At 39.5% G+C, this 27435-nt stretch overlaps 1 protein-coding gene and 1 long non-coding RNA gene across 3 annotated transcripts in view; one reads left to right on the forward strand and one right to left on the reverse strand.

Moving 5' to 3' along the window:
• EDIL3 (EGF like repeats and discoidin domains 3) overlaps positions 1–27435 on the forward strand; it is a 233687-nt gene that overhangs the window by 190104 nt on the left and 16148 nt on the right. The gene's annotated exons all lie outside the window — the stretch shown is intronic.
• On the reverse strand, positions 5953–11774 carry LOC138103569 (uncharacterized). The gene is made up of 3 exons (XR_011147758.1): positions 11710–11774; positions 11249–11349; positions 5953–6045 (listed from the first exon to the last, which is right to left on the reverse strand). It is a non-coding gene; the product is annotated as an uncharacterized lncRNA (long non-coding RNA).

Raw genomic sequence — 27435 nt, forward strand, 5'->3', positions numbered from 1 at the left:
TGTTATATTGAAGCCTTATAACACATTGAAAAATTTATCATCATGCTGCTGCTCTCACAGAGTGTAGTCAAAACACATTTGTAAGGAAAAGGATGTGAAAGCAAATGTGTCTGGATGCCCTACTCCCTCAGCCATTCCACGAAGCATGAGGCCCAGAGTGACTCCGTGGTACCCTGAAATGGGCTTAAAGTCAGACATTTAGCTCAGATTCCTGGATTTTGCTAAAATAGCTGGCTTACCAATACCATACATAACACTTTAACTTTCCGTGCCTTTTGAATGTTCTCCACATGCCTTTCTTGCTTTATGTTTTCTAATTTTCATCAGGAAGCCTGCAAAACTGGGGAAAAACCTGCTGTCTGCCTTTTAGGGTTATTGTTGGGGTGCGTGGATGACTTGAACAGATCTGATCTGACCGAATGTTGTTTTGGGGTATTCTTGCCTAAACACCATTGCTATCAACGGTTTAAGAGCTGGTGTGCTGACATCCATCTCAGACCACCTGCTGTGATAATGCTTGCTGAGAGCTGATGTTTGCATCATGCATCAAATGCTACTTGCACTTTTGGATGAAGCCTAGAGATAAATTCTTCTCTGTCAGGAGCTGGGACGGTTCTCCTTGGTTTTCTCTCAAAAAGGATAACCCTGAATCTTCTGTGTATTCTAAAATGCAGCTGTGGACAATTAAGCTCTTTGTTTTAAAGAGTTTTGGATTGCTGCACCCGTAATTCAGGATTATGAAGTATTTTGTGTCTCTGGGCACAGGCTGCGCATTTTCAGGTAGAAGAAGTATATTCACCCTAATCATGCTGCACTTGTTGAAAATCTGCTGTGATTTAGACTGTACGAGCTCTGGGTTCCACAAATAACATTTATTTACACCAACCACCACCATTAGTGATCAATAACTATTTTGATTTTTTTTTGTTGTTTTTTTTTATATGGAGGGAAAGTTAAATAAATGAGATGACCAAAACTGGACTTTTCTAGCTCAGTCATTAACTTGGGGCTGAATTCCCCACGACTCCTCAAAGATACCCTTGTCATTCCCTTAAAAAGGATGCTGCAAGTTTTTGGAGCGCTTAGGCTCTTTCTGGACACGATCCAGGATTGCTTTTCCATTTGGTCACCCCACTTCCCATTTCTTCACTTATTTGGCATTAAAGGATGTGATAGACAACTTCCTGCCTTATGCCCCAAGTGAGGCACTGAGACTGTAAAGATTACTGAAAATAAGTGCAATTGATGTTTCAGATGCTTGGAGAATGCTCTTGTAAATAGATTTTCACCATTCCATATCTCATTTTCCTAGCTGAGGCTACCATTCAAAAGAATTAACATTTTCCTCAAAATCCATGCCCCCTCTACTACTAATTTTCTGCTGTCATAAATTGTGAAATCAGGGCAGCAGCTTAAATTCCATTTTCTTTACTTACTGTTAATTAAATTCTGGCATGTCACTTCATTTGGTGTCCCCAAACACCTGGAGCTTTCTCCTCCCTGCTCAGACGTCCCCTTTGCACAAATTGTTTTGTGTGTTGTCCTAGTCCTAACTTTGCAATCATACCAGGGTATTGTCAGCATTTTATCTTAAAACTGATGATGTGTTGGGTTTTTTGAAGGCAACAGCAATGTCATATTACAATGTTTCTCCTGCTGATTGTGGAATCAGCTAAGCACTATTAGAGAAAAAAAGCAGTTGGTGATAAACAGATTGCTGGGAAACTGGCAGAACGACAGTCATACCTGCATGTTTTAAAAATGTGATGACTGCCAGTGGTGTAATAGATTTGGGTTGGGTATATTCCTGCCAGACTTATCTCCAGTATTAGACAATATTACTGAGATTTTTTATCAACGCCGTTAGAACACGTTTGTCTCAGCTCTGCAGTCAAATTATTCTTTCAGTTTAGTGCACAACCATCTTTTTCACATCAAAATGACTCCTGTTTGAAAACAAAGGCAAAATTGCATTCCAAATAATTATCCTCTTTTTGTTACACACATACAAAACCCATCTCTATCAAGGCATCATAAGATCTACTTATGTTCATTTTCTAGCATTTATTTACAGCATTTAAGCTTCCAAGAGATCAAATGAAAGAGTTGTTTGAAAGCTAAGCCAAACCCAGCTTCTACTCTTTTTTAGAGAGTAGTTTGCAGAAGTGGAAATGTGCCCTTACTCTGCCAGCCACAGAGAAATATGGACAATTAGCTTGAATTATAAGAGGAATTTTTAAACGAGGAAAGTTACATAAGGCGACTCCTTCCCTTTTTTTAATATGGGAAGAAAACACTATTTTTCATCTCATATTGGCTAGCTGAGCTGGTTTCAATGATGGCATTCATCTGCCACTAAAAATGAGGAATGTTTTTTACTCTTTCACGTGGTGTTTGCTTCTTGTCTTGTCTGTTATTGCACCTGACTCTTTTCCCCCTTTTTTTAATGTATTATTCTGGTTTTTTGCAATGAATTCTGCAGAATCTTTCAAGATAGAAAATCACTATACCTTAGTGATTCAACAACTCATCTGGAGAGCTGTTCAACAACTCATAAGGAGGAAATTGTGTGGATTGTTTAATTGTCTTTTGACAATTTGTGTCATTAGCAAAGCATACATTAATACCAGTGCTGGTTAAAGTAGCCAAATAAGAGGTTTATGTCCAGCCTCCAGTTTAATTGTTTTAACACCTACACTGTGGGGGAAAAAAAAAAAAAACAACAAAAGACAAACAGAAAATGCTTAACAACATCTTAATTAAATAAGGGCCTGGAAGATGCAAAATTGGAATAGGATGAAATGTTCGTTTAGGACCAATCTGGTAATTAACATAATGAGGAAATTGCATGACTTCTGGAAGGGTTGGATTGCTAAGCCACGCATTGCGGCTGGTCTTGGAAAGACAGGGTGTTGTGTAGGAGCTGTGAACTGAGATACATCACTTTATAAACAGAGGGCACCTGTATTTCTTTGCAGGTGCAATAAACCATGGCTGTCACCACCAGGCCACGAAAGGAATCTATGCTCTTTACAGGAACAGCAACTGAAGTGATGTCTGGTTCTCCAGATGAAAAGATGGTGCTGTTTTTTTTTTTTTTTTTTTAACTAGAATTTCTCACAGTTCTGAAGTTCTCAGGTTTCAGGCAGCAAAACAAAAGTTGTGTGGAGATTGTCCTTTTTTTTGAGCTTTTTACTGGGATACAAAAACGTATTTACAGTCAGTATCAACCGTTTTATCTTTCCAACGCAAAATCACCTCTTTCTTTTCTGGCAGCTGTCACTTCTACTTGAAGGACTTAATTTGGGCACTGAGGTTTGTCACCTCCTAGTCCTGGTGCCTACCTCGACGAGCAGCTTCACAGTGTGATATTCTGTTCACGCAGCCTGGTAGCTCACAGGATGCAGCAGCATCTCAAGGCAGGTTGTAAGTTGTTAACATAGATCTTTCCCACACTTAGCCAGACACTTGCTGTAGATAAATTTTCCTGCAAACAAGCAGCCACTGGTAGGATAAGGTAGTAATGGACAAAGAGCTCTGAGTGATTTAGTCAAAGACAAAAGCAGATAAAGACTGATGCCCACTTCTAAATTGCACACTGTTGAATTTACTGACTTTGCATTGCCGAGGCTAGAATGTTAAACGGGTCACTTTATTCACTTCTTCAATTGCCCATAAACTGTAGACTTAGTTTTGCAACTAGATGGTCACCATTTGCTTCTAGGACAGCATGTAACTCAAGATGGCAAGATGAACAAAAGCCTTTTTTCCTTTTTTGTTTATTCTTTTTTTTTTGTCTGTGTATGTTTCCAATCTGTTTTTAACAGTGCTAACAAACACATATCTTACAGAAATGGTATTAGGACCTATGCCTTGGTTTCCTACTCAGAGTTATCTTCCAGCAGTATTTGATGTCCATTCCAGGGGTCACACTCTAACTCAGTTTCTTCCCTAAATAATTTCAAATTAAATGCATTATTCACATTAATAATGTTACTAAATTGCGCATTTCAGCATTGCCCTTCCTAAATTGCTTTTGACTTTGCAAAGCTTTCTTCTGCAATTCATTTTATGGAAATGTTTATAGTAGTAATTGAATTTAAGCCTAGAAATTAAATAAGGCAGCATAAAATCTTGGTTTATTTTGCCTTTTAGATGCTTTATTTAGGCTGTATTCTATCATTTGGGTAGGAAAGTCTGAAGCCTCTGCAGAATCATTGATTTTACTCTGGCAAAATACAGGGAGATTATTAGAAGGACAGACAGAATACCGGAGCTCTTTTTTGCCAGTTGTCCAGAAAATAGGCATCAGATAGACACAGCAGGATTCTATTCGTGATAAAAATCTGTGTGATGTCACCTTCATCACAGAATCATAGAATCATCAAGGTTGGAAGCCACTTTTAAGATCAACAAGACCAACCATCAATCCAGCACCACCACTGTCACTCCTAAACCATTAAACCATGAACAGGAACAAAAACCCTGTCTGATCTGTAAATTAGCTATGGGTAAGATTTTATAGGAGAAAAATATTGTGTTTCACAAAGTCCTACTCTGTTCCCTGAATTATATTCCCCACTCTCTCTGTTAAGCCTTCAGTAAAAACTAAGGGGTTAAGCCACTGCTCCAGAGCCTGTCTTTGACACATAACAAATTCATTATCACTAGCAAAAATTACTTGGGAAATTTCCCTAAGCAGTGGAATCCTGTACAGCTCTAAAGCACTGCAAGAGAGTAGTGCCTGCTCCCTCACTGACTCACAGTTTTTCTGTGAGTATCACTCCCCTGCAGACGAAAGTTAAATTGAGTAACGACCCATTTCCTATTACAATAACAGGTTTTGATCTTGCTTCAAAAAATCTGGGAGTGTAAGCAAAAACCGCCCGGTTGTCGTGAATTTTGGTGTACAGAGGATCTGAGTCTGCAGCAGTTTTTTGTTGCTGTGTGTTTACAGTGGAAATGTTGGTGTTACTTGAATAGCAGCACCTTCTGAAAACGCAATACATGAAATTTTAATGGAAAGTTGTTCGTTTTTCATTGTTTTAAATTCCTGCCTGTTTTACCAAGCTATCATTTCCGCTGGCTTCAGGTAATGTTCTCTCTCTATCTGTGAAGCAGAGGCATATTTTCCTTGCCCTCCCTTAAAAAAGAGAAAATAGCTACACAATTGTCTAGGTAGGAATACAGAAATTAAGGGTCCAAATGTGTTTCTTATTTGTGCCCTTGTCCTTCATGGCAGCGTTTCAAAGTAGCATCCACCTTTTCCTAATAAAAGCGTATGTTGTTTTTGTAGCTACCCCTGAATTAGCTTTTTACTCAAGCAGAGCTGGTCACAGTTGTTGCCCTACAATATTCTGAGTCTTGACAAGAAAAAAAGGATGACAAAACACAGGTGATGGAGAGAAGTGAAGCAACCTTGTCAAGGTCAACTATCTTTAAGTAGCAAAAAATACCTGAAGTAAACACATATGAGACAAAAGGCAGAACACGATGAAAGAATGGAGTGGAACTGAGCCTAATTCAGTTTTCCAAGAACTTGGTGCTTTATTAAGTGGGATGTGATATTTTTATTAGCCCTGCACATATTTTCCCAAATATTATTTCTTGAGTGAGCAAGATACTTAATATTTTCTTCATGCATCTGTCAGGATCTCATGAGTAAAATATACAGGGGTCAAGAAAAGCTATTCTTCTCTGAATAAGACTCAATTTTGCATTCTTTTCATGCCACTTTGAAAGCACAGTGAAGATTTATTGTGAGATTCTAGTTGACTTCAGAACATTTTTGTTCAAAATCTGCTATTCATTTTTTGTATTCCATTTCCTGCATGAAGAACACAGAAACAGATTGATTCATATCTTGTCCAACAAGGAACAGAGATTGTCTCTTTTTAGCTAAGTAAATAATGAAATTGAGACACAAACATAAAGAAGGAGTGGTGGAAAAGGAACTTCAAATTAATCTAAATTCGAAGGCAGCAAACGATCTTGCATCTTTCTTCAGAGGAGGGGAAATGTGCTTGAAACCAGGCTGGCATTTACCTAGCAGTAAGCAGAAAATGAAATAGTCATATCTCAGCATATTAAAGCATCACAGAAGGCAGATCGAAGCATTTCTCCAGTAGTTTCTGAATTTTAACCTAGTCATTGGTTTCATCATGTATTTTTCCCTAATAACACCCTCCTCATGAGTCAAGTGTTGATCCCAGCAGAATATTTGGCTTCTATTTTGTTTTTTGATTTCCATGTTAAGTCAGGTGTGTCTCTACAGCAATGTGCTGTGCAAGACCCTCTTTGCACTCTGCTTAATAACATTCATCCCCCTTGCTCCTCAAGTAAAGCACGAGCAGTTTCCCTGTCAGAAAACATGACATTAAAGAAAAATCTCAGCACAGAAGAGACTTTAAAAGGGAAATCACCGTAGACAAGGAAAGACTGCAACTAAACACTTCCCCAATTATCTGGGTCTTGTTCAAGAGCGCCTTGAGACTTGTAATATAAAGTATCAAAACAGGATTTCATCAGAATTTCCTCACTGGTTTTTTGGGCCCGTGTCTCTATCTACTCATTTACTCAACAGGCATAAAGATATCAATAGAGACTTTTTTTTTTCAGAATGGAGACATGTTTTTTAATGTTGTAATTCATTTATGACATTAGGACAGTGCTGAGAAGATACCTGAGCTGACAGTGCTTATACTTACATTTGATAGTTTTCTGTAAAATAAGCCAGAAAATCGGTTATTTTAAAGCAGTACAAGCTTGGAAAGTTAGTTCTTGGGATTACAAGAACTTCCTGCTTAATTATGTACTATACATAACCAAGCCTTAATTGCTTTTGTTGCTGGAGTGATCTCCTTAGAAGCTTCATGTTTAATTAACTACAAGATATATTAATCCTATTTCAAGCCATCCTTTCTTTGTTGTATAATTAAGCAGAAAAGTATTTTCACAATTAGAAATTAATTCTATATATAGCCAGTGAAAACACCTCCTTAAAGAAAACACAGATCTGTTTTTTTCCAATGACAAAAGTAGAAATATTTAGACCCGTCTTAATTGGTCATCTGTGCTAGGAGGTAATGAGAGTTACAACACACCAACACTGTTTTCAGCTAAGAATTATTAAGAAGAAAACTATCAGAATATCACTTAAAGACCTCACTGCAGATGGTTAATGATCTCCCTTTGGCAGCATCAGAAATCCAAAGGTTTGACATGGTATTTATAAATATTGGAACAGACCCTCCCTGCACGTTCCTTTTTCTGAATTTTTTTTTTTTTTCTGACTTTGAGATGTTCTTCGTTTTGTCTTGTTTATGCTTTGGCTGCACTATCTCAAACACTGCTGCTGTAGCACAAGATAGAAAAACACTGTGGGTTCAGTTTTGTGCTTTGCTACAGAATGCTGACCATCCTCAACTTTTAGAAGCCTCAACAGCAAGTTGGAGGAGAAGCTAAGATTGTCTTTTTTCTTCTTTTTTTGAGAGAGAGGTGGCAGACAGCTTTAGCTGATGCAGTTTAATGGAACGAAAGAATAAAAGGAAGAGATTTTTAGGGGGTGTTTATTTGACTCACTAGCTGCCATAAGTGATGATGCTGAGAATATAACCCTCACTGATCAGCTGGATGTGCAAAGCATGGGTGCCTCCATGAGGGCTCCAGTAGAAGCCTGGGTCCATCACAGATTGGGCTGGGCCCCAGCGTGGGCAGCAGGGCAGGGGGGATTCTGCCCCTCTGCCCCTCAGCTGAGCCCCCACCTGCAGAGCTGCCCCAGCCCTGGGCCCAGCTCAGGAAGGAGCTGGAGCTGCTGCAGCCAGGCCAGGGGAGGCACCAGGATGAGCAGAGGGATGGAGCAGCTCTGCTGGGAGGAAAGGCTGCCAGAGCTGGGCTTGTTCAGCCTGCAGAGGAGAAGCTCTGGGGTGACCTCACTGGGGCCTTGCAGGGCCTGAAGGAGCTGCAGGAAAGCTGGAGAGAGACAATTGCCAAGGGCTGGAGGGCCAGGAGCCAGGGAATGGCTTCCCAGTGCCAGAGGGCAGGGCTGGATGGGAGATTGGGCAGGAATTGTTCCCTGGCAGGGTGGGCAGGCCCTGGCACAGGGTGCCCAGAGCAGCTGGGGCTGCCCCTGGATCCCTGGCAGTGCCCAAGGCCAGGCTGGACATTGGGGCTGGGAGCAGCCTGGGACAGTGGGAGGTGTCCCTGCCCATGGCAGGGGTGATACTGGTGGAACTAGAGGATCTTCAAGGCCCTTTCCAGCCCAAGCCATTCCATGATTCAGTGAAGAAAGACTTGTTGTTTTCAGAGCCTCTTGCTGAGGTTCCTCATCCACCCCAGCAGGATCTCTGAAAACACCACAGTTTTTTCTGTGCATGAGTTGCATCCTCATGCTTGCACAGTGAGTGGGGTGAACCTCAGCCACAGGTGAGGAATTCTGCACCTCAGCAGGAGTTCACATGTTGGGTCACACACCAGGAGAAGGCGAGCCAGACCCAAAGGAGCTGATGGGAGCCTGGCTGTCGGGACAGAGTTGTGCAGTGACTGAAAACCAATTGACAGATTCATTCTGCTCCTTTGGGCAAGCCTGGCTGTGCCTTCTGTGCAGATCTCCCTGCACTGAGAGGACCACTTGACTCAAAACAAACCTCAGAACTGCCTTAAAACACCTTTAGTTATTACTTCTTAACCATTTTCCACAGCATCTGCCACCAAACATATGCACATGTACATATAAATTGCAGGGCCACTGTAGGATTTGCTCTGCTCTCCACAACACACCAGAAGGGTTGTTTTTTATTTGAGAGGAGCTCAGAAGTCTTGTTTTCCAAGGTTCACAGCAACAATTCAGAGTCCTAGAAAGTCTTTTGATAGTAAAAATTAAATCTCTGTTTTATGAGAGTTTAAGAGGTATTTGGGGTTTGTTATTAGAGAGTCTTAACATTATTCTCATTATTTTCTTTATTCCCCATCCTGCTGTATGTAATTTTGTGTTGCTAAGGGAATATGACCCTGTAAATATGAGCAACATTATTTTCTTTTTTTGTAATTTTAATGTAATTTTCCACTTAAAATATACATCACAGACAAAATACAAGAGAACATAGGAAGGGTCTTCTGAGAATTTTGTATGTCTGAGTCACGTTTTATCTCTGCAGATACACCTTTTTTCCACTATAATTTTTTCAATTTTCTGACTGCTTAGCACTCCACCGGAAAAAATGTCATAAAAAGTTATCTGGTTTTAGGTCTAATGAAACAATAATGACACCTTCTATTAGAGCAAGAGAGGATGGGTGGTGAAGGACCGCAGTGTTGCAATTTTCCGACCCTCTGAAAAGTTAAATTTCAAGTGGAATAATGGCATTCTGGGGTAAATGGAGCAATTGTAAATAAGTGCTGTCATGTTCAGTAGCATCTAGCTCTGTGATTAAAAAAAAAAATCTGTCATCTATTATGGTATGTCACTCAGAAGGAGGAAATTGTGGCAAATCAATTTACATTGCAGTCCTCCCACACTGCACGAGCCTTTCCATTTCATTTTGGCTGAAATGAGAACTGAATCCTGGGAATTAGATTTTATTTCTTGCATATAAAAGATATAAGCAAGTTAAACTTTAATGCAGAAGAAAATAAATGAAAACATTAAAATTAATTATTCAAATTTAATCTGCTCCCCAGTTTTCCAGAGACCTGTAAATCTCATTTTAGCATGGCACTTTATGCCATTTAGGCAATGTGGTCTTTAAAACTGAAATAGGGACTCTGCAAGGAGCTTTCTGGACAATTTGATCATCTGTCACTTTGTGTTGTGTCGTTGTATTATTTCACAGATTAAAGGGAAGAGCATAAAAAGAAGCTCAATGCCATGGCTCTGAAAAGGCATTGCTGTTAAAACACAGATCTCTTCACTGATCTGTGCTTGATTTTAATTGCCACGTAGCAGGGATTAGAACAAAAAGGCAGGCAGTTCTGCTCCTTATATCAATTAGTTTATCACACCAGCTTTGGGACCACATTTTTGTAGGAGCTATTTAGGAGGGCTTTTACAGCTCAAGAACTGCCATTAACTGACATATTATACAAAATGCTGGAGGTTTTTTGGTTTTTTTTTTTACAGAAAAGTCAATATCCAGGATAAACAATGCCCTATTGAAGCAGAGGTAAAAGTAGCCAGCTAATGCATGTTCAGATATGGGTTTGTTTTCAATTTCAGCCAAATCTTCTAAGTTCTCTGTGGGTACCATAACCAGAAGAAGTCAGAGAAAAGTACAGAAAAAGTGGGTTTGGTATACAGAATGGAGCATGTTTCACAATATATTAATTAAATGGTGACACAGGGTGGTAGCAGGTGGCAGTTTTATACAAATAAAAGAAATATATTCACACTAAGAGCTCTTTATAGTAGTGATAGTCCATACCAGCAGCCACTTACAGACTCTATGAACATAGGATTCAGGAATTTTATGCTTTCTGCACCTACTTTTCTTCTCTGTACTCCCATTAGGGAATAATCAGACACTGCTAGGACATACAACAGGAACCAGAGGATATCAACAGTCAGGTTTTAGGGGGTGGTTTTACACACAGCAGGACCAGAGAAACTCTGACAAATGATTTTCTGGCTGTGAGAAGGAGATTTGAGTCCAAGGGGAGACAGGACATGATGTCATCCAGTACTCACAGGAACAAATCCATTGGAAATTACTAAATGGACAGAGCACATGAGGCTCAAGGAATTCCCTTAGCTGAAAACTAATGAAAAATGTCTTTGTGTGTGCATGTGTGTGAGTATATATATGAATATATATATATCTATATATGAATATATTTTGCCTTTTGGATGTGTTTCTTTTGTTTAGTTTTTTTAGGGGGTTTTTTTTTGTGGGTTTTTTGGGGGGGGAGTTGGGGTTTTTTCTTTTTTTTAAAGATTTCTGTGAGCATGGGTAGCCTGACAATCAAAACACTTTATTCCACTGAGCTTGTATAACTGCCAAAAAGCCAAAAGACTAATTTATGGATGCCACTCTAGCTTTATAGAGCTTTCAGGCTCATTTCTGGAGAATCATATCCTGTTGCTCTGGTTTACAATGGGATGTTTTCTGGGAAAAGATAGCTTTGATTTGATTCTTTACTGTGCACAGGTGTGTCTGCATTTTTCCTAAACCTCCTTAGGCAAATATATAAGCAAGTCACTGACACTCCACCTCTCTAGTCTCATTTAAGGAGGCAGAGAGAAATCACCACTTACCTGAGATGTCTCTCTGGGAGAAAAAATTCCCTCTGGTTCCCTCTGGTCTGAGTCCCTCAGATACTGCTGAGCTGGTGTGGTTACCTTTGGTTAGGAGCCTACTTTTAACCAAAAAAAAAAGCCTACACAAATTTGTCATGCAGTTGTCATTTAGTTGAACTAATTTTATACAGTTATCCAACTGATCTTTTTTTCAGTATTAATTGGGGTAATAATCCGAAATATATCCCTGCACAACAATTTCAATGCTGCAGATGGTATAGTGCCAGCATCCCCTGAAGTTAACACAAGCCTTTTCCAGTCAGCCCTTAGGGAATGGAGAAAATCCTGGGGGCTGGCACTAAGGACAACCCGATTGTGCGGACAGATAACATGAAGTGCTTGGGATCTGCTTTCAGCAGATCACGGAGCTGAAAAGCCCCCTCAGGCACTGGCAGGTGGACAAGGAGGGTGATAAGTACCTGGTGTCTGCCAAGGAGCCTCCTCGCACCGTGTAAATCCTCTGTGTGCATGCATTCCTCTTTCGGTCCCTGCGTTTTTCATCTCAAGCACTCTCAAGCAGCGTTTCCCATTTTATGGCTGACATACCTTCGCCATGGAATGAATCACCTACATGGCAATTAAGCAGGTAGCCAGGAGAACGACACATTTTATGTTATAACCTAATAATAGTTGTTTCATTATCCGTATTTCTAACCTCTTAAATTACCATTATGCATGTTAGTATCAAGTGACCCTCACAATCTTCTTTCTGCTATGCAGTAAAATTGCGCAGAGGAGTTTACACTTCACGAAGGAGTTGAAAATTACTGTGTAAATGGTCAGGAAATAGTTTATCGAAGAAGAATTTTGGAGAGTTACTAATAATCAATCAGATTTTAAAAGTACTGACAGCTGCTTTGATTTATACAGATGACAATGGTTTTCAGCCTTGTTTAAATACATAACTGGAGAACAGACAAGGTGCTGATAGCAATATATGTACAAAAAGTTTAATTTACTGTAACATCCAAACATGGGTTTGGCACATTGATGAATAAGCAACAAAGGCATGGACCATAACTGGCTCTCTCCACTATAAATGCTAGCAGGGTAAAAAACAAGTATTTAAAATCTAAGTGCAACAAGAGCCTCAATTTTTGCTGTGAGAACTCGCAGGAGTCTCTTGCTTGTGCAGAGGGTGAAAGATTTTGCACTCTGATTGAGGTGAAAGCTCTTCGTGTTAGCTGAAGCTTTCAGCAAGTAACAGAAATGGGTGATTTAGGCTAAGAAGTGGTAAGGAAACCCTGGATTTTTGGCACTGCTGCAGTTGCTATGAGGGAACATTACAGGGAGCACAAGAAGCACCAGGAAACTGGCATGGAAATGAGAACTTGTCCGCCCAACAAAGAACAAGCAGGTGTTTCTGTGTCGACTGTTCTTGTCATCCCCTGAAGGAGGAGGAATGTTGCCTGCAAGATATACTTTTCTAGGTCTGGTTTTTATTTTTACCCCCGTGGTGGTTTAATCTGTACATCAGATTAAAGGATATTGCATGGGTGGTGAAAGCTAAAGCCTGAAGACCTGTTTAGATACCCTACTTAGAACACAACCTTTTCATCATATTTATTTTGTGCTAATTATTGTACAGGTTTCCAAATTAGTACATATTTTCACAAATATATATTTTTACCAGTTACACAGAATCTCAGACTGGTTTGGGTTGGAAGGGACCTTAAAGCCCATCCTGTTCAACCCCCTGCCATGGGCAGGGACACCTCCCACTGTCCCAGGCTGCTCCCAGCCCCAATGTCCAGCCTGACCTTGGGCACTGCCAGGGATCCAGGGGCAGCCCCAGCTGCTCTGGGCAAACCAAAAAATTTCAGTTATAAATTACATATAAACATAGATCAATAACTTCAAATATTTCAACAAATGCCGAAACGCCTGCAACAAAATACTATTTCATAGTGACTCTGCCAGTGCATTTGCATTTTATTTTTCCTGTTTCATGCACGCTTAACATGAAGTTTGCTGCAAGACCTGATGAGCTGCTCTTGATTAGCTGCATCACAAGGGGTGAGGCGGTGGCCGTTGTTTTTGCAGAATCCCTCTGAAGCCTCACATGATGTTCAAACCCATTGATCTGAAGCAGCACGTTCGATTGGGTGTTATATTGCAGTCATGCACTGGTCACACCGCCAGAATAAAAATTAAATCAGAATTACCCAGGGGTGGTAATGTTGTCACTAACAGTGTCTGTACTTCTTCTCAAATTCGTGGGGAGATTTTGCTCAATAGCTGTAATCCACACCTTTGCACTGCTGTCTACCGTGCCAAAATTGTGGGATTTTGCAAGCTGATAAGGGTGTCCTGAGGTGCATATTGATTTTATAATAGAAGTATGTCACTTCCAAGACAAAAAAGGGCAGAAACTTTTAAACATTTTTTCAATTAAAAGTAACACCGGTGCCTGATTCATGTTAACTTAAAAGTTAAGTCAGTCACACTACAGAAATACCCAATACAGCCTACATAACTTGAAAAATAATTCATATTAAGATAACTGTGCTGTCTTGAAACAGCAGCAGCCTGAGCTGTGTTGTTGACATCCTGATTTAATTTTCCTGTGGATGTTCCATCCCCTTAAAACAAACAAAGGTTTGCATTTACACACCTTTACCCCCCATCCTCTTGCCTCCCATGGTTTCATCCACCACAGTGGTGCCACATTTGGAGGTGCAGGCTTTTGTCAAAACTCTAAATATTCTGCAGACATACGAATTTAGCATTTATACACCAAAAGAGGAACAAATTATGAGACTAGAGAAGGTTTCTACTCCAACACAGGTAAATCTAATATCAGGGAAAACAACTGCAGCACATGGTTACTGATCTCTCTTTTTATTCGTTATTTTAATGATCAAATGCAGTTGTAAGTATTTAATCTCTGGCTGTGTCAACACATTTCTAACCTGCATTAAAATTCAGGTGGGTGTTTGAAATAATCAGCCCTCTGTGGGATGGTTTATGGTGGTGAGCATGGTATGAGTTACATTTTAAACAGTGAGTCAAAAATAATGAATAGCACGTTTTAAATACTTTCCTTTAGGAAGTACTCAGCTGGTTTTACTCTCCAGTGGAGTAAAAAAAAAAAAAAAGTTACAGAGTTTAATTGTTAAGGTAACTAAGCAGATTTCAGTATGGATGAAGAGGGCTAGGTGACCACGTGGCTACCTTCCAGCAGTAAAACAGTTTTGGAAACAAATGATGAAAGACTCCTAACTGAGCAGCTGTGGGAAGTTTAACCTTTATATTTTCTGCCTGTCACTGGTGGTGTAGCTGCTGCAGCAGCACTGTTCCAGGCAGTGGAACAAGAGACAAGCAAGGCTAATCTGTGTGCTCGTGGGAACTGGGAGAGTAAGACAGGACACATTCCCCTCTGGAGCCCATGAAAGCCCCACTAATTTAGGATCACAGTTACAAAAGGCAGAAGAAGGTTCGTGTCTCATGGTTCCTTGCATCAGCTTGTGGGAAAGAGTCACCCTGAAACATGGGTGGTGTACCTGCACTTTTTTTGTGTGCTTCTATTTCTAGTTTGCTGTGGATGAAATTGCAATTTCTTGGGGTGGTCTGGCAACACATCAGCTGTGTACGTAGCTGTGAATTGTTTTCATGCATGCAGAGATACCCTTGGAACAACAGGGGTATAATTTAATACAGATAAAATTATCAGCATTTAGGAAGGAAAAAACCATATGTCATATTGCTTCATATTGATCTGATATTCTGTTTAGGAAAGGTTTGGCTCCTGAAGGAGTTTGTGCAGATAAAAATATATATTGCAGAGCTCTACATTAAGTAGTACATAAAAAATACTGGCAAGTCCCATCTCATTTATTTTAATTCAGCGTTTTCTCCTCAGAAAGGTTAGTCCCATATTTCTCCAGGATCATTAAATTTCATCTGCTGTGCAGAAATAAGCCTGACTTCTCTGATATGCAGCCTGAGAAACCACAAACAAATAAAACACATTCCATATGCAGAATGCTTCCTTCTGTTGCAATGGCAAATTTAAGACACACAGGACTTGTCAACAGGTTAAAGGCGTTTTCAGTGCCCAGTAAAACTTTAATTGTCTTATTTTGACCTAAAATATTTTTGTTGATTTTCAGAAGAGTCAGCATACCAGTTAGTAAGGGTGAGTGCAGGTAAACTGGTGCAGGAAGCAATGATAAAAGGAGGCTATTCCTGCAATATTCGAAAAAATATTTGAGGGAGCATTGATGTGTATAATAAATAAGAAATCACCTGCATGCATCAGTGAGAATGTAGCTGAGACAAGGTTTGCAGAGAAGATGGATATCCCTTATGTGCCCAGCTGATAGGCTTGCTGCCATTTACAGGAAGAGCCTGTCCTTAATTTCCCCTGCTTTCAGGTAGTCTTGAAGCATCCCTAGCTGCCAGTGCAGGACTAAGTGCATCCTGCTGCTCACAGAAGGACCTTCAAATGTGGTTCAAAAATGAAAATAACTGAGAAAATGGGAAAAGGGAGGTGCACTGACAGGTGATTGTTGTTTTCTAATGAGATTAAACTGCATAAATCACAAAATGGTTTGAATTTGTGAGGTGTCACCTGCCTGCTCACTGGGGTAAAAACTGTCCTCATGGATGTTCTGCAGAAGGTGCCATGCACAGTGAAGCTCCAAGGCTCAGTTATTGAACCCAGTGCTGGAAAATACTGGAACACGAAAAGGGCTTGTGCCTCCTGTGTAATTTCATGTTTTGCTTAGACTGAGAACCTTCAGATATTTCAAACCTTCTAAATGAAAAGTCATTGTTTTCTGATAGTGTATGGCCGTGGCATCCAGAGCCTACAGAGGGAAACATCAATCTCAGACTAAATCAAAGTAATGTAAATAAAAGTTCCTAATTTTTCACATAGCTTTGCTGAAAACTTTTAGGGGCTTAATACCATCCAATATGCCCTTGGCACCATTAAAATGAAAATTCTCAAGCTGTGCCAAAGCTGCCCCAGACACAACAGCCACAACATCCCACAGAATTTTATTCACCTTTTTTTCAGTTATATCACCTTCACTGCATCTCCCAGTCTTTGATTTCCTCTACTCCAAGACTTGCGTTCAGCAATGTTTTTCTTTTTCAAATTGTCTTCTACTTCAACATCTGCTTTCACCTGATGACAGTTAAATTTATTATAAATACATTTGTATCTCTGTATAGACAGAGAGATATAAAAATCCTTTTGTATTTCTTCCTGGCATGGGGAAACACAGTGCAATGGTAAGGGCTGATCTCAGTCCAGAAATAACTTAGAATTTTGATGGAAAACTAAATTAAGGAGTATTTAGGGGGAGAATGCACACGTAACCTCAAGAGCAACTTCACAGATCAGGAAAACCATTAAGCAAAAATTACCTAAGTTTTAAATACGTGTGTCTGAATATGTGCAAGTACATATACCTCAGTGTGTGTGTGTTTGTGTGTACATCTATAGATGATATAGAAACAGATAATATAGATATAGATGATGGAGATAGAGATGACAGAGACAGCAGTAGAGATGATAGAGGTAGAGAGATAGATGAGATAGAGACAGAGGAAGAGATAAAAATAGAGATAGAGATAGAGATAGAGATAGAGATAGAGATAGAGATAGAGATAGATAGAGATAGAGATAGAGATAGAGATAGAGATAGAGATAGAGATAGAGATAGAAATAGAGATAGATAGAGATAGAGATAGAGATGATAGAGATAGAGATAGAGATATAGAGATATAGAGATAGATATAGAGATGAGATATAGAGATATAGAGATAGATATAGAGATATAGAGATGAGATATAGAGATATAGAGATATAGAGATATAGAGATAGATATAGAGATAGAGCTAGAGATGAGAGATAGAGATAGAGACAGAGATAGAGATAGAGATAGAGATAGAGATAGAGATAGAGATGAGATAGAGATGATAGATAGAGATGATAAAGAGAGATAGAGATAGAGATGATAGATTAGAGATAGAGATAGATGATAGAGATAGAGATAGAGATAGAGATAGAGATAGAGATGAGATAGAGATAGAGATAGATAGAGAGAGATGATGATAGAGGTAGAGATAGAGACAGAGATAGATGATATAGATTAAAAATAAACATGAGTATTTCTATAATAAAAGAACACTCTTTTTTTACCACAAAGGACTTCCAGAACAAAAAGGAAGAACCTCCAAGTGTACTGAAAGAGTTCCCTTATTTAAATGTGAGGTTTCCTTCCAAAACTTTGTGTAGGAATTTCTGTCTGAGTTTTCAGTGCACCCTGCATGAGTCATTTGTGTAGCACCAGGGATGAATTGTGTTCCTTGGTACCACGCACACCTCTGATGTTTCACCCTGCTCTGCTGAGCTGCAGCCAGTTAAAGAGTCTCCACAGAGCACTCCTCCCACCTGCTGTCAAGAGCTGGTGCCATCTTACAACACTCTGAAATAAAAGCTCTTTCAGAATCCTGCAGGTGCTAAGACTCCAGCTGGCTCCCAGGCAATCAAAACGCAGCCAGGCTGCAGCTTGCAGATAATTTCACTGCCACCCCAGCCAGTGGGGCTTTCTGTGAGGCATCCCAGTGAAATGGAAGGGATTATGTGGGGTTTTTCTTGCTTCATTTCTAAAAAGCCACTGTCCGTTTCAAAGGCGTGTTGTTCGGACAAGCGAAATGCATCTGCTTGTTCTTTAAGGTTCTCTCTGGCAGTTGAATGTGTAATCAGAAGTGGAAGTAAGGAATGCAGGAAAGACAACTTTAAAAGCATGATCACCCATTGCTGATTCAGCCTCTGATCTTTATGCTCTTGTGCACCAGCAGGACTGCAGACAGAGAATCATGGAACCACAGAAGGGTTTGGATTGGGTGGGACCTCAAAGCCCATCCAGCACCATCCCTGCCATGGGCAGGGACACCTCCCACTGTCCCAGGCTGCTCCCAGCCCCAATGTCCAGCCTGGCCTTGGGCACTGCCAGGGATCCAGGGGCAGCCCCAGCTGCTCTGGGCACCCTGTGCCAGGGCCTGCCCACCCTGCCAGGGAACAATTCCTGCCCAATCTCCCATCCAGTCCTGCCCTCTGGCACTGGGAAGCCATTTCCCCCATCGTGGAGCACTGATCCTCGCAAAAAGTCCCTTTCCTGCTCTCCAAGTATCTCTTCAAAACCAAAATTCAAAATCTGCAGCCATCGTAGGATCATCATCTCAACCTCTAAAATAAATTACTGTATATTAAAGATAATATCAGCATTCATACAGCCTGATTGCAGCTGTAATTCTGGATATACTGGTAAAATATCACCATGTTTATGTTTGCTGTGAATTTAGGAATTATTTACTTGAGTCACAGTGCCACAAGTAAAACCGCTGCTGTGAGCAAGATACCCACTTTCTACTAAGAAAATCAACACTTTTTGTAGTAGATACTGGGGTTTTTTCCCCCCAGTATGCCCTGTTGCTCTTGTTCATAATATGGACCATTTTCCACGGAGAGTCACAAGGTACTTCTGGATCAGGGTAGCCCTTAAGTGTTTATAGAATCAGGGAATCACTTAGGCAGCCCTTTCAGTGAATATATTTTTCCTTGTGTCCAATCTAGACCTCCCCTGCCATAAAGTCAAAAGTATCTGCAGGAAAAGCTTCCTCTGCCTCGTGAGTGGCTTTGCAGCTTAAAGGGACTGGAATATATCACTCAATAGTCTTGGGGGATGATCTGTGCCTTGGGGTGAGACCCCTGGCCTGTGATATAAGAAGGTCAAGTTCACTGAGCTTGTAACTCCTTGTGAACTCAGGGTCTCTGATGCCTGGACCTGTGTGCCTAAAGCCAAGGGGTTTTTTTTTGCTGGAGCTTGTGGGAATAACTACACTGGCATTTGTTCAGGAGGTTAATCAGCCCTTTTTGTGTGTGTTTTGTGGCTAAAACGAAGACAGTTTAATCCCAGCTGAAATGCAGCGCAGTGCTTGCTCTGAGCAGAATATTCTCGCTCAGTCCCACAAAGCCTTTAAGTCTGGCTAGCTTAATGTGACATTTGGGGAAAACACAGCAGTTATATTCCCCATGGGTGTACCCCAGGCAGGTGGTTAAAGGCAAGGCTGGTGGCAAGACATTTCTGCAAAAACTTGCTTGGAATCAGTCAGTGAGGAAAAAACATTAAAGATGATGTTTCTCAAAATAAATAAATTTTCTATTAATCCCCGTGCTTTTTAAAATACAGGGCTTTTTAAATGGGAAAAGCAAACATTTTTGCTATTGGATACCACAGCAAATTGGAAAAATATGCTCTTTCACTGAGTCATCTGACAGAAGAACAATAATCTGCTGCAAGACAAATTACTGCTGATTTGTGTTACAGTAATAGGGTTATACTTTCTGCTGCCTACAGAGCAAATGCTTACAGAACAGTCCACTCTGTGGAACTGCAATGCATGAGTGAGAAACATCTACTTACATGCAGTGGAGAAAACACAACTTTTTATTTGAATTCTTGATGGAAAATGCATCTACAAAAAAAAAAAAAAAAAAAAAAAAAAAAAAAAAAAAAAAAGCCAAAGATATTTTATTTTTATCTGCCAGACAGTGTAGGGCCTTGCATTCTGATAGAAGCTAATTTACATTGGCACATGGTTTCACGTGGAATTTTTGTTGCTACATGCAATTGGTAGACAGTCAAGTTTATTTCTATGATTTATACACCTAAAACTATGTTTAAACCCCTGTTGTACGAAAGTGGATGTGCCACAGCACCTCCCACATGCTCAAAGTTGACTGAAAAATTCTGGGTTTCAAAGTTGTGGTTGACTTAAAAATTTGCTTTCCCAAACAGTGCAGATTCTCTGATGGCAAACGCTGGGTTTTGGTAAACCAGACTTATACCCACCTGGCAGAGCAAGGGCTGCCGGAGCTGTTCGAAAGATTAATCTTTGAGAAAGGAACACTGGAAACAAAAAGGGAAAAACAAAAACAAAAAAAAAGGCAAGAAATATCTGATGGATCTACAAGGAAAACACATTGCCCAGAGCTGAAAACATGTTCCTTTCAGATTCCTTAATGCTGTGATTTCACAGACTTCTCCGTGTGCTGGTGTTCAGAACTTTTACGATGTCGACTTTGTTAATAATTTATCACCTCCTATCAGTGTGCTGCTCCATGGCAGAGCAGAGCTCCCTCTCTGTGCTGTGTGCAGGTCTTTGTTACCTGCACCACATGTCAGCAGGGGTTGTGTGGGTATATGCAAATATAGAATTTGCAAATACTTTGCCTCAGATATTACTTTCTTTGGGATCCAGCCTTGTTGACTGTAAGAAGCTGTTATGTTTTTGAGAGGATGTTTTGCACTTCTCCAGCCATAGCTGCACATTTCTCTTTTCCTGTCTTTGGTTCAAGAAAACCCTCTTGTTTTCTTCTTTTACAGAAATATTGGTTGCAATTAGTTGTGGCCGAAGTAGTCTTAGAGAATTTTGGAATATTAAGAAAGAAACATTTTCACCGACCTGCTCAGCAAGAAAATGGCCTATAATTTTTTTCTATCTAAATCTTTATTAAGTCAATTGAAGAAAGTAGCAAGCATGATGTTGGGAACCTGGATATAGTTATTTATACTGGAAATAGTGGTGATATTATTTAATACTTTTAACCTATCTACAGCAGGACTTTTAAAGGTCATCTCAAAGATATGGCCTTTAACAATCAGTGAGTCCATTCTGAGCATTCCATGAGTATTACAGAGGTTTTATGTGCAGGAACCCACTCAAGGTTGTGTTTGAGTTCTAAAAAAACCAGTTTCTTTGGGTTCATTTTTTTCTACAACCCAGGAAGTTCTTAGTCCAGTGTTTCTTTTGGGGAACCATCCCTTTTGGCATTTTTTTCAGCCTCAGTCAGCTAGATCCCAACTTTCTTAGCCTTATAAAAAAATATTTAAGATTCTGCTCTATGTTGAATGAAAGGCTGAGACAGGTATATTTATGTGTCTGCGTTCTTTTCATGCTCCCACATGGGTTAGGGTTCAAACAGAGTGTATTAATTTAAAAAAATGAAGAAAGAAATATTTTTTTAAAATCACTCTTGAGGGCTAATATGAGTTTTAGGGGTCATTCACAGACAGTCTGTCATTTTCCTCTACCTTAATTCCAAAACAGACATAGCTTCAACCACCACACTCCATGTCCACCTCCAGTCTTCTGTGTCAATTTCTTTTTCAAACAGAGAAGAGTATAGATAAATTTAGGAAATAGTTTGTCCTGCATTGATTTACCCTGTTGCTTATGTAGTAAAACATCAGAGCTCCTTTAATTAATTATTTTACAGTAAAAAGGAAGGAATAGCTGTCATTTATTATTAAAAAAAAAAATTGTTGTAAAAATTGAAATGCTCATCTTATTTATATGAAAAGCCATGGAAAACATTCTAGGGGAAAATGAAGCATTTTAAAATTTACTACTAAATTTAGAATATTTTGGCAGTCATATTTTCACTTTTGGCATTCATATTTCAACTTTCTGACCTGTTCTGAAAATGAAACAACTTCATAGATAATTCTGAACTCTCTTCTGTAGAAATTCATTCCACTATTAAAAGGGTCAATCTTTTAATTATATGAAAAGTGACATTCACATTGCAGAGACAAATCAATTCTGTTAACAATTCTGAATACTAAAGATCTGGTTGCAGACCAGCTTTGCTTAATATTTAATTTAATATGGTGCAGTTTGAATTGGCTGCCACTGTGCCTGTGGGTTCTAGTTTAAAATTTGGGTTTAAACTGTTTGAAAGTCCATTTAATCCAAGTTTCTTGTTGAAAATTCTGATGATACATCCCAGTCAATCAGTGTTTGTGGAACTTCCATCATGTAGGCTTTAGAATGGAATACATATATGTTAGAACTGGTAAAAGTTACTCAATTTTTACTTCTATCTGGCATGTGGAAGTCCATTCTCATGGCCCTTCTTTTCATTACCTGAAACAAGAAGCCAGGCAGACCTAATGGACAAGATGTAGATCAGCTTTTTCAAAAGCAAAATTCTTCTCTTCTTATCTCTCAGAATATTGAGGGGTTTGTTATGTCTGGGGGTGTTTGTTTGTTTGTTTGTTTGTTTGTTTGTTTGTTTGTTTTGGGAGGGGTTGGTGGATTCGGTTGGTTTTTGTTTGTCTGATTCCTTTGGTTTGGGGTTTTTTTTTGTTTGTTTGTTTGTTTTCACTTCTGACAGCAGGTAGTGATTTGTTTATTTCTTTTTTAACTTTGGGGAACAGGAAAATATTTTCCCATCTAGCTCCAGGTCTGGTCAAGGCTTTCAGCAGAGCATTAATCCCCTAAATCAGCCACGGCTGGTGCTCCCCGCGCCCCGCAGTCGGTGCAGAGCCGATAAAGCCTCACGGGGTGCTTTGAAAGCCAAGAAAATACATCTGTGCCAGATCAAAGGCAGAGCTGAGTCCCAGGGCTGGATCTTTCCTGCCAGGAGCCCAGGCTTGTTTTGACCAGAAGTCTATTTACCAAGCTCTGCAAGAGGGGCTCCAGGGTGTCCTTTTGACTAATAACAGATAATCTTTCTAATGTCCTGCAGAATGAAGATTAATAGACCTTTTAATTGCATTCAAGCAAGTGTATTATGAGATTATTGCCTCAGAAGTGACAAGACATTCAGTCTAAAAGGGAAAAGAAATCTGATTTCTTGTGTAAACCTGGAAAAATACTTCTCTAGGTAAAAAAGCCAAAGCTGTTTCCTATACCACAGTGTACACATTGTATATTTTTCTGCTGGTTATTAACAGTGTATCACCAGGAAAAAAAGCTTGCCCTAATATTTCAGAGGGTAGCACACAGACAGAAAAAAAAAAAAAGAAAAAAGAAAAAAAAAAGGAGTTTGCTGTTGTTTTCAAAGTCTAGGATCACAATTTTGACATTTTTAGTTTATAGCTACAGCAGCATAGCTGTATGAAACATGTTATGCACAATAACCCCTGCTGACTGATGGGCAAAGTCATTCCTAGAAACAATGGCTGGGTGATGCTGTCTTGGCTGCATTTCCTATGAAAATAGGAGTAATGCAGTCACAGCTTTTAAACACAAGGAGGAACTTCCAGCCTTAATCCCACTTATCTTCTGGGCAGACCTAACTTCACGTACAGGCAGGTTTTCGTTAGTGTTTCCACAGTTCAGTAGTTATATTAATTATTAGTCAGTTTGGGGTATCTGGTGTGCAAGCTTATCTCCACTCTGCTCGTAGATCTGTAGGCCAGATACTCATATATTATTGAGACATTTTTATGTGCTGCAGAAAATATCTGGAAGGTTATTAATTACCTGAGGGGAAAAAAAAAAACCAAAACAACCAGGTAAATAATGAACTTCCATATTACCTCCATTACTTTTCATTTTAAAAACAAAATGAGCTGCTCGTGTGTAGATGAGCCTGTTCATGATCCCAACAGTTTTCACAAAGATATTTATCAGTGCTGCAATAAAAGGTGTTGTGTCATCCCCTCTACTGAAAGCCTAGCTGAAGTTGTGATATTTCATTTTTGGGGAAGGATTTTTGTCTTTTCAGGCGTTGCCTCACCTGTCTTTGACTTTGGTTTAAAACCCATAATGGGCCAAAAGCCCCGGACAAATGAAAGCAGACACCTACACTTCTCCTGGCTGCCTTTGGAAGTGCTGCTATGAAATGTTACCATCTCCACTCTTCCCCTTTCCATCACATGCCATTCTGAAATCTATGGTTAAGTACACCCTTCCTCCTTCCCCTGCTTATATTCCAAATTTTCTTCTCCATGTTGTGGCCAGTATTTCGCTGATGGTTTACCCCCTCCAGTGCCTGAGATTCCCAGTAATGGTCTTCAACAGAAAACTAAGGAATCTCCTCTGGAGCAGCGCACTGGCATGCAGGAAATCTTACTGATACATTTTCTTATCAACTTGAGATATGATTCAGTAAAATAAAGAGAGGCAGTAGAACTCCTGTCTTGCTCTTCTCTATATCTGATGAGAGTGGGACAATCTTATCGTCTCAACGTAATTTGTTCTTTACTTATAAACTGAAAGAAAGACAAGCAGAAAGGCAAATAGTCAATATTTTAATTTTTTTTTAACTATGTAATTTTTCTTTTCTGTGCTGTATTTTCACCCCTAGTCATAGCAAAAAAATTTGATCAAAAGTTCTCAGTATCATTATTATAAGTACAGGAAGATCTACTGTAGATTATGTCTTCCAGAAATAAAGCTACTTCTTCTTATCACACAGGACGATGAAATTTTTACAATTTTTGCCTTTTTTGGCTATTATACAAAGAAATGAATGTAAACAAAATTCCTTTTCTCATTTCCTTGTCTATTTCTGTCCATAAATAGGTGCTGGGATCAGTGGCTTGCACTGCACAGTCACTGCTGGCAGCAGTGTCCAGCTGAAGGGTTTCACAGAAAAGCAGCCTAACACACAGTCAGCGTGTCGTGTCATCATCATATTCACATTTCTATTCTCTCTGCTCTGTTTTAATGGCTACATTTTGTTCTGCCCTTGGCTTTCCCACAAGAACTCCAACTGCTTGACCTAACACAGGACAGTGCCCCAGATTTTACCAACTCTTGGAGTGCATTAATGCAGCTCAAAGGCTTCTCCGAGCTCCACCAGATGTCTAAGCCTGCTTAATCACTGGTAATTTAATGGGCTATTTTTAAATCTCCTGGCATCCTCAAGGGCTGAAGAGCTCTGAGTGCTCCACAGCAGAGAGACAGACGTTTTATTAGTGGTTTCTTGACTGTTGGTAGCCAATGCAGCCAAATGTGTCATCTCTGCAAAAACCCTCTAATCACGATTACAGCAAGAATATCCCGTGCACAGATGTGAAATACCCAGTGGTGGGAGAAAAGGTTATAGATTTAATCATCACTGATGTTATCATTTCAAAAATCTGAGCTTTCCTTCACTTCAGACCTTAAAATACCTGGTACTACCATTTCCCTTGCGAGTACTGCCTGATAAGTTGTGAGAGTTATCCAGATCCATGGAATTCATTCTGGTTTGCAGGATCAGGAGGAAAACAGCATTACCATGTGTGTACTGTGGGCAGGATTTACCAGGGTGCTGATACAACCACAGCAGATCATCTGCCTTAAAGCTCCCAGAGGAAACAGGCAACAAACTCCCTCTGGCACTTTTGAAAATCCAACTCTTAGGGCTAAAAATTTCTTTTTTTTTTTTTTTTTTTAATATTTTATTTTTGAAATATCAATGCAATGGGATTATTCACAGCTTAGTGAAGTGGGATTATGGAAAGCTGGTCTGTAAGAAATAGATACTGCTCTGGAAATGGCCACGCAGTTGATCATATACACCTGCTTTATCTGAATTTTTAGTGAAACACTGAAAAAATATTACAGTAATTTAGGTGGGTGTTTTCCTCCTTTTCCAGGAATATCTGTATAAAAGGGATTATTAAGTATGTAAATAGAGTGAGGAAAGATTCACACAATCTGTACTTTTTATGAAGTAGCTGCTAATGTGGAAATAAGGTAACTTTTCAGCCTGGTTGTGTGCTTCACTCCAAAATTTTCAACATAATGTCCTGGGAGGTATTTCTGATGGCCCATGGAGGTTTTAAACAGCAGGCTTCACCCTCCAATTTGTCTCTTTTAAATTGTACTGGAGACAGCTGATGGTACATGAAATTCTTCCTAACCTGTTTCTTTAGTGCAGTGACTGCAGCCGTAAAGTCATTCAGAGGGAAAAGCAATTAAGAGCAATAAGAAAATAAGACCAGTATTTATTATCATAGCCTAGAGGACTACAGGCATTAAAGATATAGTGTCACAGTGTTAAAATCATGTTGAAGGCCTAAGCTTAAATGAAAAGGAAGCCAGCAAAACAAATCCCACATTTTTAAAGGAGAAAAAGAGTGACATTCCAGGCTTACTTTATTTGGAAACAACCCATCTCTACCTGGGTTTGAGAAGAAGTTTAATTTTAAACATATGGCAGCTGATATAGCTAATACATATCCAATTAAATGAAAATATTTATTTTATTTTATTTTATTTTATTTTATTTTATTTTATTTTATTTTATTTTATTTTACCTAGAAGGCATGAAAATCCTGTACAGCGGAATATTGATCAAAATGCTAAAAAAAAGTTTCTTTCTATCAAATTATTATGGCTTCTTCTAGAGCAATTCATTTTCTGTCATAACTTTCTTTAATTTTTTCAGGTTATAGATATTTACCCTAATTATATATATTTAAGTAACTACACAAAATAAAACCCAACAAACCCTCTCTTACATAAGATGCTGTGATGAAAATTAGATTTCTCCACAAAGGACATCTAGTTGCTTGGTTGTTTTTTTCCCATAAAAGTTTTTAGATCCAATTGGTCATGATGGATTATAGTTTGGGTTGGTTTGGGGTTTGGGTTTTTTGAGCTTTTAATAGGAAAAAAAAAAGCCTGAAATGCTGAGTTTCAGTTTACAAAAGAGAAGTGCTGTTGAAATGTTGTCAGAAACATACAGGTGTTGCACATCTGCACCACGAATACTATATCAGCACTAATTTTCCTTTATATTCAGATTTTGGGCATGGAAGAGAGTGCAAAGCACCTTCATCTGATGCAATAAGAGAAGGAGAGCTGGATTTCTGCCTCTTTGCCATAGACACTGCAATCATGTCCCTCCTTTTCTTGTGCTTGGGTACAGGTGGCAGCTCTGAGTGCACCATTTTACCCTGGAAAAATCAAGGGAATCGTGAGGTCTTAAATGAAGAGGAAATAACCCGCTCAGGACAGGTTATTCACCTGGAAAGGACATTGGACTCTCTTGGTGGGGTTTGGTGTCCAGCCATGAGTTTCAGCCATTACCTTAAGTATCCAAAACTAATCTGAGACCTCACTGCAATATCAGGATATTTAACAGGCAGGTCTGCACTTTGGTGAATTAGCAGCTGGAGATAATGGTGACCTTCTTTTTTCAGTCCCTTAAGAGTAAGAACTGCCCCCACCTTGGCAGTGCTTCCCTCTTATTGCCATATGCGTTGGATCCAGGTTTCTTTATCTTTGTTCCTGGTGATTTTGTATTTGCCAAGTAGATTAGGATTGCCCAGCATTCATCAGTGTTATCTGACGAGTGATTAAAAAAGGAAAAACACTCTACAGGATCACAAAGGTAGATG

This window comes from Aphelocoma coerulescens (genome assembly GCF_041296385.1).
Source record: "Aphelocoma coerulescens isolate FSJ_1873_10779 chromosome Z unlocalized genomic scaffold, UR_Acoe_1.0 ChrZ, whole genome shotgun sequence".
Classification (NCBI taxonomy): Eukaryota; Metazoa; Chordata; class Aves; order Passeriformes; family Corvidae; genus Aphelocoma; species Aphelocoma coerulescens.